The sequence below is a fragment of the Pseudophryne corroboree genome, unplaced genomic scaffold, assembly GCF_028390025.1.
Source record: "Pseudophryne corroboree isolate aPseCor3 unplaced genomic scaffold, aPseCor3.hap2 scaffold_669, whole genome shotgun sequence".
Lineage (NCBI taxonomy): Eukaryota > Metazoa > Chordata > Amphibia > Anura > Myobatrachidae > Pseudophryne > Pseudophryne corroboree.
Window position 1 is genome coordinate 139715 of NW_026970256.1, and position 12381 is coordinate 152095.

Sequence of the window (12381 nt, forward strand, 5' to 3'; positions counted from 1 at the left end):
GGGCTGTGACTATATCAAACTGCTCAGGTGGGAGGGAATCTCAGGATTCCCGCCGCATGGATAATGAACTGAAAATATAGTAAATGTCCAGAAACTACTAATAGACGTAACTATACGCAGGAGCGATTAATCTTTACCTAACCAGCACCGGATTGTTTCTAATAAAATGTTCTTTAGTTAGGTACCAAACACCACTGCTCAAACCCTGTCTGACCCTTCATATCATGCAAAGAGGAATTTCTCTGTCCAGCGACCAGTTACATTAAACAAACTTACAGTCATTATTAAGGGGAACATTATCTATAAAACATACTATTTGGTTTTATTATTTAACGATTGAGTCGCCCGCTAGACGCACACAAACTCTACCGTAAATGCACATACCACGCGCTCGAGCGCATGGCCGAGGAGGCGCCATCAGGCAGCTGCGAGTATCCGCATGCACGGGAGAGAATGTGCACGTGCAGCGGGCAAGCGCATGAGGTGAATATATGGCAACTTGTAGCATGATATTTTTCCGACTTTGACATTTTCAATAGGTGAGACTAACCTTCCTCTCTCATCCACTGTCCGCTATAAATTATATAAGACAGTGGACAGCAGAAGGTGGGGTCCCCTCCCTATTTTTCGACTTATCCTTTCTATATATTTCTGTACCCTCTCATCCAGATGCGAGACCACTCTCTGCAATGCTTACAGTAACAGAGAACCTGCGCTACTAACTGGACAGCAGAAGTACCCTTGTTGCTCATTCTCCATTACACTCTCTCATTTGTATCCCAGTGTTGCCATTACTGCCATATTTCAGCGGTAAACGCCCAACCTCATCCGATCTTGGAAGCTAAGCGCTGACAAGCCTGATCAGTACCAAGTTGGGTGACCTCTTGGGAATATCAGGTGCAGTAAAAATTCAACCTATGATTTCAAACAGCAGAAGTGTTAGAGCAACTTCCTAACTCTGAAAGCTTGTACCCACTCTGCGATTATCCTCCTGACAATCACTGGTTACCACATACCCTTTATTGGCAATTTTTGTTTTTTGTTTTCTTCTTCAATGTCGTTTGTTTTCAAAATTTGTACAAACGTCTTCTTACATTAGGATCTTTTGTGTAGCAAACATAGCCTCTACCAAGGGGACCACCATTAACCATTTGGTATTCCAATTATGGTTTATATTATTATTATACCTATTCTCATGCCTTCTTTTTAGATCACATAGGTTAATAGATCACTAACAACCTATAATCATTACCACAGTGATCTCACCTTTGATTATTTATCTTGACTTAATTAGGCATATAATTGTTTTTCTCTTTACAAAAATTTTTTTCACCACAGGTGCTCTTAATTTTCTATCAGGTTTATCCTGATTTTTGTTAACGATTTCTGCTAATTGTTACACTTTATACTTTTAAATTTTTTCTGTGTAGACTGTCATTTGTATATTTTGTGTACCTGAACATTTTTCTGTATCAAACTATCTTCTTCTTTTTATGTGACATTAATATTAAAAGTTAAGTTTTAATAAATTCATAAATTTTCAAGTGTGCCCCAACACAGTCTTTCTTTTTTCTCCTCCTTATCCATTTATTACTGACTCTGGGAGCACCACCAACCTACAATAATTATTAGATACCTTTCTTAAGGATCTCTAAGCATAATACTGTTGGTTATTTGAACAGGTTTTTACAATTCTTGTATAAATCTATGTTCTTCAATATAATATTTTTCCTGTGCAGAACCAAACCAAACCTTCCTGTTAACACTCTTCCAATGTAACACAATCCCTCTGAGTTTGGGGCAAGCCACTTATACGCCTTCCTCCCGCATATGAAATAGGTATCATCGGGGAGAACATATGGGACAGAATATGACATTACCATATTGCAAACTTTCCAAGTGAAAAACCCAATCCCTAGTTCTCTCATCTATTCAGTACACGTATCAGGCTGTATGATATGCGCACTGTACCCTGGTGATACTTCTCCAACCCGCATGGTCTTGCTTCCTAGAGTATACCTATACCGAAAATACCTTCCACTGTCGGCTATTTGGCGTATAAGTTCAGAGTCTACGGGTATCCTATCAGCTCTGTGTGAAAATGCCATGGTCTGGTTATTCCATGTCACCTCCCAATTTCCCGGCTTTCGGGAATTGGAAATGTTGAAACACACTAAGGATCTATCTACATGATACTGGTGGAGCTTCAAACTAGGGGGCCTAGAAATATTAAATTTCTTGTCCACCGGTCTCCCACCCCGTAATTCGAGTACCTCATCTATTGTTAAAGGGTACGGTACTAGTCCTGACTTGCTCTGACCTTGAGGTACTTGTGAGCACACCCAGCATTCTGTCTGGTTTAAAACCTTACCCACTAATGAGTGATAATTACTCAATGGATGACGGTCCATGTTGATATTAAGGCTGGACTGACATCTCTGGATGCACCCGTCCTCAACTATGTTTTCACAATTCCTACAAATACAATTTTCCTCAGCCAATAATCCTTCACAGTGCCTCCTAGTTTCCTGACTACCAGATCGTTTTCTGATACTCGCCTTTGCTCGATGGATGTGTTGCTCTTGGAATCCTACAAATCCGTCCTTGCCATCAGAACCCATTCCAGATCCTTTCTCGACCTCTCTGGTACTCTCACCGAAACAGACTGCTCTGGTCAACAGCAGGGTCAACAGGAAAACCCGGAACGCAGTCTCTTGGGGTAAGTCCATCTTGTTAAGGGGAGAGAAAAGGGAACAAGAAGGGGGAGGAAAGGAGGGTAATGGGAGATGGAGAAAATAATAAAAAGGAAATAGAAAATTGGTGCGACAACCGCCTCTGGTCTTGTTGTTCTCCGTGCTCAGGTGCCGTGACAACAGTCCTGCTTCTCAACCTTCCCGGAATAGACACTCCAGTGATACGATGTTCTCTACACTCTGCTCTTTGTCACGGGTTCTCTCTGGGTCAGTGACCTTCTTACAGTGGGACGAGTGGACCCAAGTCTCTCTTTCGGCAACCTTTAATGCTGTTGCGCTGGTTAGTAAGACTTGGTACGGTCCTTCCCACCTGTCAATAAGGCAACCTGAGTGTAGAAAATTTCGAATCATTACATAATCCCCAGGTTCAATGTCATGACAATTACTGTTCGGTAGGTCAGGAATCACCAGCTTTAGATTTCTGTTTTGATTCCTCAGCTGCTGGCTCATCTTAACCAAATATTTTACAGTCACCTCATTATTGCATTTCAAACCATCCTGGGGGTCAATCATTACATGGGGTTGTCAACCGAAAACAATCTCAAAGGGTGATAGGTTAAGGGGGGACCTGGGAGTGGTTCTGATGCTGTACAATACAAGTGGCAAAGCTTCTGGCCACAACAATCCAGTTTCAGCCAACACTTTGCTCAGCTTGTTCTTAATAGTGCTGTTTACTCTTTCCACCTTCGCACTCGCCTGTGGGCGGTACGGAGTATGCAGCTTGCTATTAATTCCCATCAGTTTGCACATAACCTGAAAGATTTCACCTGTAAAATGGGTACCCCTATCGCTTTCAATTATCCTAGGGATACCATATCTGCACACAAATTCCTGCACAATTTTCTTTGCAGTGAACGTAGCAGTATTTGTGGCAGCGGGGAACGCTTCTACCCAATTGGAAAACACATCAATACAAACTAACACATATTTTAAATTTCTGCAGGGTGGTAACTGTATGAAATCAATCTGTATTACCTGAAAAGGGCCGTCTGTTGGCGGGATATGGGATGGTTCTGTTGGTATTGACTTTCCAATATTCTTCCTCAAGCAGATAAGACATGTCATTGCTCTCTTACCCGCATGAGAAGAGAATCCTGGCGCACACCAGTAGGCTCTCACCAGCTTACACATACCCTCTTTGCCCAGATGAGTCAGACCGTGTGCCGCCTCAGCTAAGCTTGGAAGATATGCTCTGGGGGCTACTGGCTTACCCTGTCCATCTGTCCAGAGTCCTGAGGACTCCTGGCCATACCCTTTTGACCTCCAGACTGCCTTTTCCTATGGAGAACACAAATTTTGCATTTCACTTAATTTTTGTGTTTTGACGGTGTTGAATATCATCAGTGATGTGATATCTGTTTGTATGGGGGTGCTGGCTGCTGATTTAGCAGCTTCGTCTGCCCGGCTGTTACCAAGTGACACTGGGTCTTGACTGTAAGTGTGGGCTTTGCACTTAATAACAGCCACTCTGTCAGGTTCCTGTATCGCTGTTAGAAGCCCTTTTTATGTGGGATGCATGCGCTACAGGTGTGCCAGCTGCCGTCATGAAATTTCTGAGGCGCCATAGGGCCCCGAAATCATGCACTACTCCAAAGGCATACCTAGAATCTGTATATATATTGGATGACTTACCCTTAGCCAATTCACATGCTCTGGTTAGGGCGACCAGCTCAGCAACTTGTGCTGAGTGCGGTGGGCCCAGGGGCTCGGGTTCTATGATACCTCTGTCATCTACGACTGCGTATCCAGTACACAAGTCTCCCGAGTCCGTCTGTCTGTGGCAACTACCGTCAGTGTATAAAGTAAAATCTACGCCTTCCAGTGGGTTGTCACTAATGTCGGGTCTTGCAGTGAATAGTTTGGTTCAGATATTCCATACAATCATGTGTGTCAGTATCTATACTAAATCCTCCTTCACCATCATTCTCATCCTCCACCCTTTGTGCCTGACCAGGCTCACCTGGCAGATAAGTTGCAGGAGTTAGTGCGCTGCATCTCTTTATGGTGATCTTTACATGGGCCATTAGTGCTAATTCCCACCTTGTAAACCGTGCTGATGAGACATGTCTGGTTTGGGCAGAGTTCAGTAAGGCTGACACTGCATGAGGTGTATGGATGGTCTGGTTGTGTCCTAACACTACGTCTTTGCTTTTACTCACTAGCAAAGCTATCGCTGCAACACTTCGCAAGCATGTGGGGAGAGACCGCGCTACGGTGTCCAACTGTGCACTGTAGTAAGCTACCGGCCTGCTGGCATCACCATGTCTCTGGGTTAGGACACCTGCCGCACACCCAGCACTTTCCGTACCGTACAATTCAAAGGGTTTCCCATAATCTGGCATGCCTAATGCAGGTGCCTGTGATACACATTGTTTAAGTCTCTCAAATGCCAGTTCGGACTCATCTGTGTGAGAGATCCGATCTGGTTTGTTCGAAGAGACCATTTCCTGCAAAGGTAAAGCCAGTATGGAGAACCCTGGGATCAAGTTTCGGCAGTACCACTACCCACACATTCCAAGGAAAGTGCGGATCTGCTGCTGGGTTTGTGGCAGAGTCATGTCGCGAATCGCCTGTATTCTATCAGCAGTGAGGTGTCTAAGTCCTTGTGTCAAGCAATGTCCCAAATATTTTACCTTGGTCTGGCACAGCTGCAACTTATCCTTTGAAACCTTGTGTCCCGTATTAGAAAGGTGAAACAGAAGCTGTTTCGTGTCTTTCAAGGACGACTCGAGTGAATCTGAACACAGCAGTAAGTCATCTACATACTGTATTAATACTGATCCGCTCTCAGGTTGAAAGGATTGTAAACAGTCATGCAAAGCCTGGGAGAAAATACTTGGGCTGTCAATGAAACCTTGGGGTAGGCGAGTCCATGTGTACTGTACTCCCCTGTATGTGAATGCAAACAGGTATTGGCTGTCAGGGTGCAGAGGGACCGAAAAGAAAGCAAAACAGAGGTCAATGACAGTGAAAAATTTCGCAGTAGTGGGAATTTGCATGAGGATGACAACTGGATTTGGCACTACGGGTAATTGGCTCTCAACTATCTTGTTTATCCCCCTTAGATCCTGCACTAGCCTGTAACCCCTCCCCCCACTCTTTTTCACAGGGAAGATGGGACTATTGGCAGTGCTGGACGTCCTAACTAGGATGCCCTGTTGTAGCAAGCGCTCTATGACTGGGTACACTCCTAATTCTACCTCTGGTTTCAGAGGATACTGTGGGATTTTTGGAGCTATCCTACCATCTTTTACTTGCACTACTACAGGAGCTACATTCGCCATCAATCCAGTGTCTTGTCTATCTTTGGTCCAGAGGGATTCCGGTGTCTGGGAGATAATTTCCTCTACCTTGGATGGACACTTGTCTATAACAGCAGAGTGTGACAACAACCTTTGTGGGGTGTTTAACATATCCTGCACTTCCTGAACGTGATTCTCGCGTATATCTAAGAAGACACCCTCAGGAGTACAATATATGACACACCTCATCTTACACAATAAATCTCTCCCTAGTAGATTAGTCGGAGCCGATGCAGCTAGCAAAAAGGAATGCTTGGTCTGCAAAGGCCCTATCGTAATCTCCGCTGGTCTACTTAAAGGGTAGTGTTGCACTATTCCTGTTACTCCCATTGCTGAAATTGTTTTACCCGTGGTTTTCATACCTACCGTTGAATTTAACACTGACCTGGCCGCCCCTGTATCTACAAGGAAAGGTAGTGATCTACCAGCTACATCAACTGTGACCTCAGGTTCACTACCAAGGCTAGCAATCAACTTCACTGGCTGCAGACTACAGGTGTGGCCTAACCCCTATTGTATGTTGTGACCCTCCCGCAGCGCGCTGGCAGCTACAATATGTGAGGGGGGTAGCTGAGAATTTTCAGAGGTCTGCCAGTCCCTCCTAGGTGGGTACCTCCTCGTTTCCCCTGCATGTGGCTCATAACTCCTCCTATGCGATCCCTGATCCCTATTACGTGTATCATAATGTGGTTCATGTTCTGGTCTAGGGTGTCGATATACCTTATGTGTGCCTTTATAATTACAGTTCCTTGCGTAATGTCCTTCCCTCTGGCAGTTATAACATTTTACTACATACGACTTACCATCAGGGGTCTGGGGTTTTGGCTGATGCAGCTTCGTTGTAAGGGCTTTTATACTTACTGTCATCAGCTTATCCCCCTGTGACTGCCTGTGCTTAATGATGTTCCGATCGTGCTCGATAGCGGACTCTCTTAATGCAGCCACCGAGATACCTCTCCAGTTAGGTTGAGTGGTTTGTACCCTTGTTCTCAATGTTTCTTTTAACCCGTCCATTAATACTGACACAGCTACCTCTCTATGATGTACATTTTCCTTAATGTCCTCGACCCCAGTGTATCTAGCCATTTCTTGCAGTGCTCGATGGAAATATTCAGAAGCAGTTTCACCTTCTTTTTGTCTTATGGAAAAGATTTTATTCCATTTGACAACAGTAGGGAAATATACTCCTAATTGTATATTGATCTGTCGTACATTCTCCTGAGTGTATTCATCAGTGAGAGGTACTTCTACGTCCAATTTACAATCAGTAATGAATTTCACGGGGTCAATATTGGAGGGTAAACATGCCGTAGCACTGTCCACCAATCTTTGTTTGTGGGTTCGGTGGCGTTACCTAATTCTCTAATAAACCTCTGGCATGCGGCTAGATCCTTTCTGGGATCGGGAAATTCAGACATAATTGTCCTCAATTCTGTCCGGGACCAAGGACAATGCATAGCAATGTTCCTGATGGGAGTGATTCCCTGAGCGTCAGTCTTCCCATTGGGGACTGCGATCACCCTGACAGGATTTAGTTCAATTACATCATTTTGTGTTGACTCTACAATCTGAGGTGCTATTGTCTCTGCATAATGTACGGTACCGTACTTACCTGTGGACATGACCTCACCTGTCCCTCCTCTAGGGGCCTTTGCTACTGCTCTTACTGGTTGGGCCGTGCTCACTTGGGTGTCTTGTATGGTGGCTGCTAGAGAGAGTGCCGATATCGTGCTGGGCTCATCTTCTTGCTTGCAGTCCTGAGGGAAGTTTAAAATGGGATACAACTTGCACGGGTTAGCATTAATACATTTATCAAGTTCACTCTTATCATAGATCAGTATGCCATTGTCTGTAGCCACTTTCTCCCCTGTAATATACGGTGGTGGTGGTGCGGTTGCCATCAGTTTCCTGCTAGGTTTGGAACTGGCTGCGTGAGCTAGTTCCCTCTGCATATCGCCCTCTTGCTGCCATAAGTGTAAACAGTTTGTGTGTCTGACCCTTTTTTTTCGGGATTTTAACAGACATATCCTAAACCTTAAATTCTGCAACACCTCTGGTTCAAAACTGCCTACCCTAGGGAATGGTTCCCTATCTTCCGCAGTCATACGTTCCCATTCATTGCATAAAACCTCTGTGTGTGATCCATACTTTTCACACATTATGTACCTCGCCGACCCCTTGGGCCGCGGAATATCAACCTGAACCCTGGTTGATCGTCCCTTACTTGAGCAACTGGCCCCCTTATTTTGCAGGTATTGCCTTCTCAGCTAATTCCTACAAAAAACCAAAATACTCAATATAAGGCAACAGTGAAAGTTCAACGAGTGCTCTCACCCACTCACGCCCACTTTGGCCAATACTACCATACACTGTTGATAGCGCAGGCAATGTACCTAACCTAGGGCCCCTATGTAACCTCTATTCACTGAAAGTATCTGGGAGTGACTTACCCTTTCCAGTAAATATTGGTTGTTGGAGATTTCCTAATTGACCAGCGAAACTCCCTTAAAACAAAAAACTTTTTACACAAATCACGCTTGCGTATGCTGCACCCAGCGCTAATGATCCCGCGATTTTACGCAAAGCTCGTAAAAAGGGTATCACGTTGCGCTAAGTATTGCACCCACGAACGCGCGGTCCAATCGCACAGCGTATAGGTAACTGTTACTTATCCGCCGTACGACCAATGGAATCGTTTTTCAGGCTGCGAAACCTCAGCCGGAGCGTATCTAAACGGGCCTATATGGGTTCTTCGCTAACCCCCTGGGCTGCGGTATCTAAACAAAAACCTCGCTGACCTTTGGTCTGCGGTACTCTAAACCTTCGCTGACCTTTGGTCTGCGATATCTACTACCTTGCTCCCTTGTACTTTAATCAATGTTAACGTGAGCAAGCCACTCTCACGCCACCAAGTGTCCACTCACCTGGTGTGGTCTCCTACGGGATCCCGAATTCCCTGGGTCCACAAAACCTTTATTGTTTGCACACTCACGCTCGTTCACTCAAATACACTTTGGTTTTTCTGTACAGAAAATTAACTTTCATTCAGATAAACAGCCTTAGTACCAGAGGTAATATAGTAAAAAAAAGGATTTATTTAAACTAAATCTTGGACACTGAGCAATTTGTGCTATTATCGCGTGGCTACCGTCTCGCGCCTAAAGTAAACAATGCTATTGTGTAATTTGTACTTAGCGGTCGTACCTTTACGCACGTTGCGTGAACACGCCACGTGCGTATGTCTTTACGTAGCGTACGCAGTCCCGTACTTTGTCCGAGACACGTGTACAAAAACCGTACGTCCGCAGTAGTACAAATCCCACACTTCTATAAATGTAAGCGATATTAACTATAATCGCTCACTTAACACCACACACAGTTTCTTCTGTATAAACCTTTACAACTAGGCCAGGCTGCGTATGCGTCTTACACTTCCTTCCTTAAATATTAACTCTATATTTTAACTAAATAGCAACAAATTTCTCAGTACAGGTCTAAATGAATCTAGTAATCGCTACTTATGGCAACAATGCGAGCAGATATGCAAAGTACAAAATACAGGTGTATGCGTGTGTTGTGTGCGCATTTGGCGCCAAACAGAAATTTACAGACTTTGAAAATAGCTTTGCGTTCTTACCTTACAGATCCCACCAGCATCCCTACAAACCATGCAGAGCAGACGCCATCATATCGGCAATTGAGGTAGGGTTTATCAGTGTATTCTACGACCAGGAAAAGGCTTACGTAGGATACCTAGATACCTTTCCGCCCTTTGCTGATAGATGAAGTCTGCTTTAACCTGCTAGGTTGTGGGTATGAGGAAAAACCGGACGATGCCCCCAATTGATAATGTCGATATTATCTTAAACCATAAAGCTATACCTCTAAATACACTTTTACCTTGGAGCCGCTATGGCCGCTAGACTGAATATACACGCTACGCACTTTGCACGCTATTTGCGTACAGAGTCCCGTAAGTTGTACGGTCTTAGCGTACCAATGCCGCGCTGGGGGTACAAAGTACACACAGCGCGCGCACACTCAATTGATAACCTTTAAACCTTATTAGTAATACAATGTAATGATATGATTATACTTTAAACCTTTATGCAGCAAAGCACTGCAATGATGTTATACCTTAAACCTTAAGTAGCGCTGACGGTATAAAGTACCCGCAGTGCGTACACCTTATCAATACACTCTTAAACCTTATATAGTTAAATATGCTTTAAACCCTAGCAGGGAAATGAGGACACAACACCGATATGTAGTTAACCACAGGGTTCTAAGGCCACAGTGGATTATTTCAAAAGGGATAACAGTACAAATTATACACTACAGGCTAACAAGATAAATCTACAACAGAATAATGGCTACAGTCAATGTACATACGTGAGAATGTTCGCTTGCGCAACCTGGACCAGTCCTCCGCTCATCAGGTAGATGGCGTTCAGAGTCTTCTGACCAGCCAGGCAGCAACAGGCTTTTTATACACAACTTCCATACACAATATAATGGTCACTGTAATCTCATTGTTCATTGGACACAGAGATGCATCTTTACATTACAGGAGAGGTCATAGGTTGATTTGAAAAGGTGGGCGATGTCTTTCTCAACTGCTCTTGGGGGTGGTATCCTCTGGATTCCCGCCGCATACATAATATACAGTAAATACAGTTTATATCTATATTCTACTTCTGCACATAACTATACGCTGGAACATGCGATCTTTCTCTAACCAACACCGGAATGTTACCCTTAAAATACCCTACAGCTGGATACTAGACATCACCTTATAACCTTAGTCTGTCCCTTCCTATCATGCAAAGGCGAATCCCTTAGCCCTGGAATCATTTAAACTGTTGATACTTGCTGATGTGGTGCGGGGTGGCTATTACTCTCCCACCCGTCCTCTTCGCTCTGCTAATGCACGCCGACCCTCCTGTCTTCTGATTACTTCCTCCCACTCCTATCTCCAAGATTTTTCACATGCTGCTCCCTTTCTCTGGAATTCTTTACCTCTCCCCCTCAGACTCTCCACCTCTCTACAAAACTTCAAACGGGCTCTGAAGACCCATTTCTTTACCAAACCCAGCCAAATCTCAACCTAACCCTCTCTATGTACCCCATCTGTGTCACCCCTGTCTGTCTACCCCTCCCCTTAGAATGTAAGCTCTCACGAGTAGGGCCCTCTTCCCTCATGTGCTTATACTTTTCTTACTTTAATAATCCTCAACTGCCCAGATCCCGCAGTTTTTTGGCCACCTGGAACTTATCTCTATGTTTACTGGTGTAGTTATGCTTAGTTGCCCTGTACTTGTCCTATATTGTCTTCAACTGTAAGTCACTGTTTTCCTGTTTTGATTATGTGCATATGTACTCTGTAATTGGGCGCTGCGGAACCCTTGTGGCGCCATATAAATAAAGGATGATAATAATAATAATAATAAATATGTGTAAAATGTGCACTATTTGGGTTAAATATGTAATGTTCTGATAACCCTCTATGCGCTCACAAACCCCGCCGTAAATACCCATACCACGCGCAGGAACGCGGGAGCGATCATACGCAAATTGAGGATATGTGCACGCACGGCGTAACAAGTGCACGCGCAGCGGGCATGTGTATGGGGTTAGTACATGGTGTATGCATTACAATATTTTTCGACTTTGACAATGGTAATAAGATGCGCCGTGCGTCTGCAGCAAATATTAACGCTGGCATTTTAAATATTTATTAGAAATAATCTGAACTTCTCAAGTGCTTATATTATTAATGCAATGGTATGGCACCAACTGTTTATTGTAACACAGTGCCACTGCCTAGCCATGAACACACACCAATTTTAGAAAGAAAAAATATTTTTTGCCTTTTTTTAACAAATGACAACAACTTCACACTCCGACTCACAGCACTTATATTATTACTCTGGTGGCATGGTGCCTACTTAGCATTGTTGTTAAACAGTGCCACTGTCTGGCCCTGAACACATAAGTTTTAGGAATTTTTTATTTCTTTTTTTTAACAAATGGCAACAAGTTCACATTGTGACTCATATGGCTTATATTATTAATGCAGTAGCAGGGCACCTACTGTGCACCAATAAAGGGTTAATGTTGCCTTGTATTAGGAGGAGCTCTGGGCTGCACTGTGGGCAGTTAGAGTACCAGTGTGTACCAATAAAGGGTTAATGCTTCCCTGTATTAGGAGAAGCTCTAGTCTGCAGTGGCTCCATCATCGATGGTTGATGGTTTACAAACATCGCTAGTTTGTGTTTTGCACATGTGCATTGGCTCGTACGCAAAACACATCGGGCTCAGCGATC

General features: G+C 44.0%; 1 pseudogene; it reads left to right on the top strand.

Moving 5' to 3' along the window:
- The first annotated feature begins 789 nt into the window (after positions 1-789).
- On the top strand, positions 790-909 carry LOC135037125 (5S ribosomal RNA; annotated as a pseudogene).
- The last annotated feature ends 11472 nt before the right edge of the window (positions 910-12381 follow it).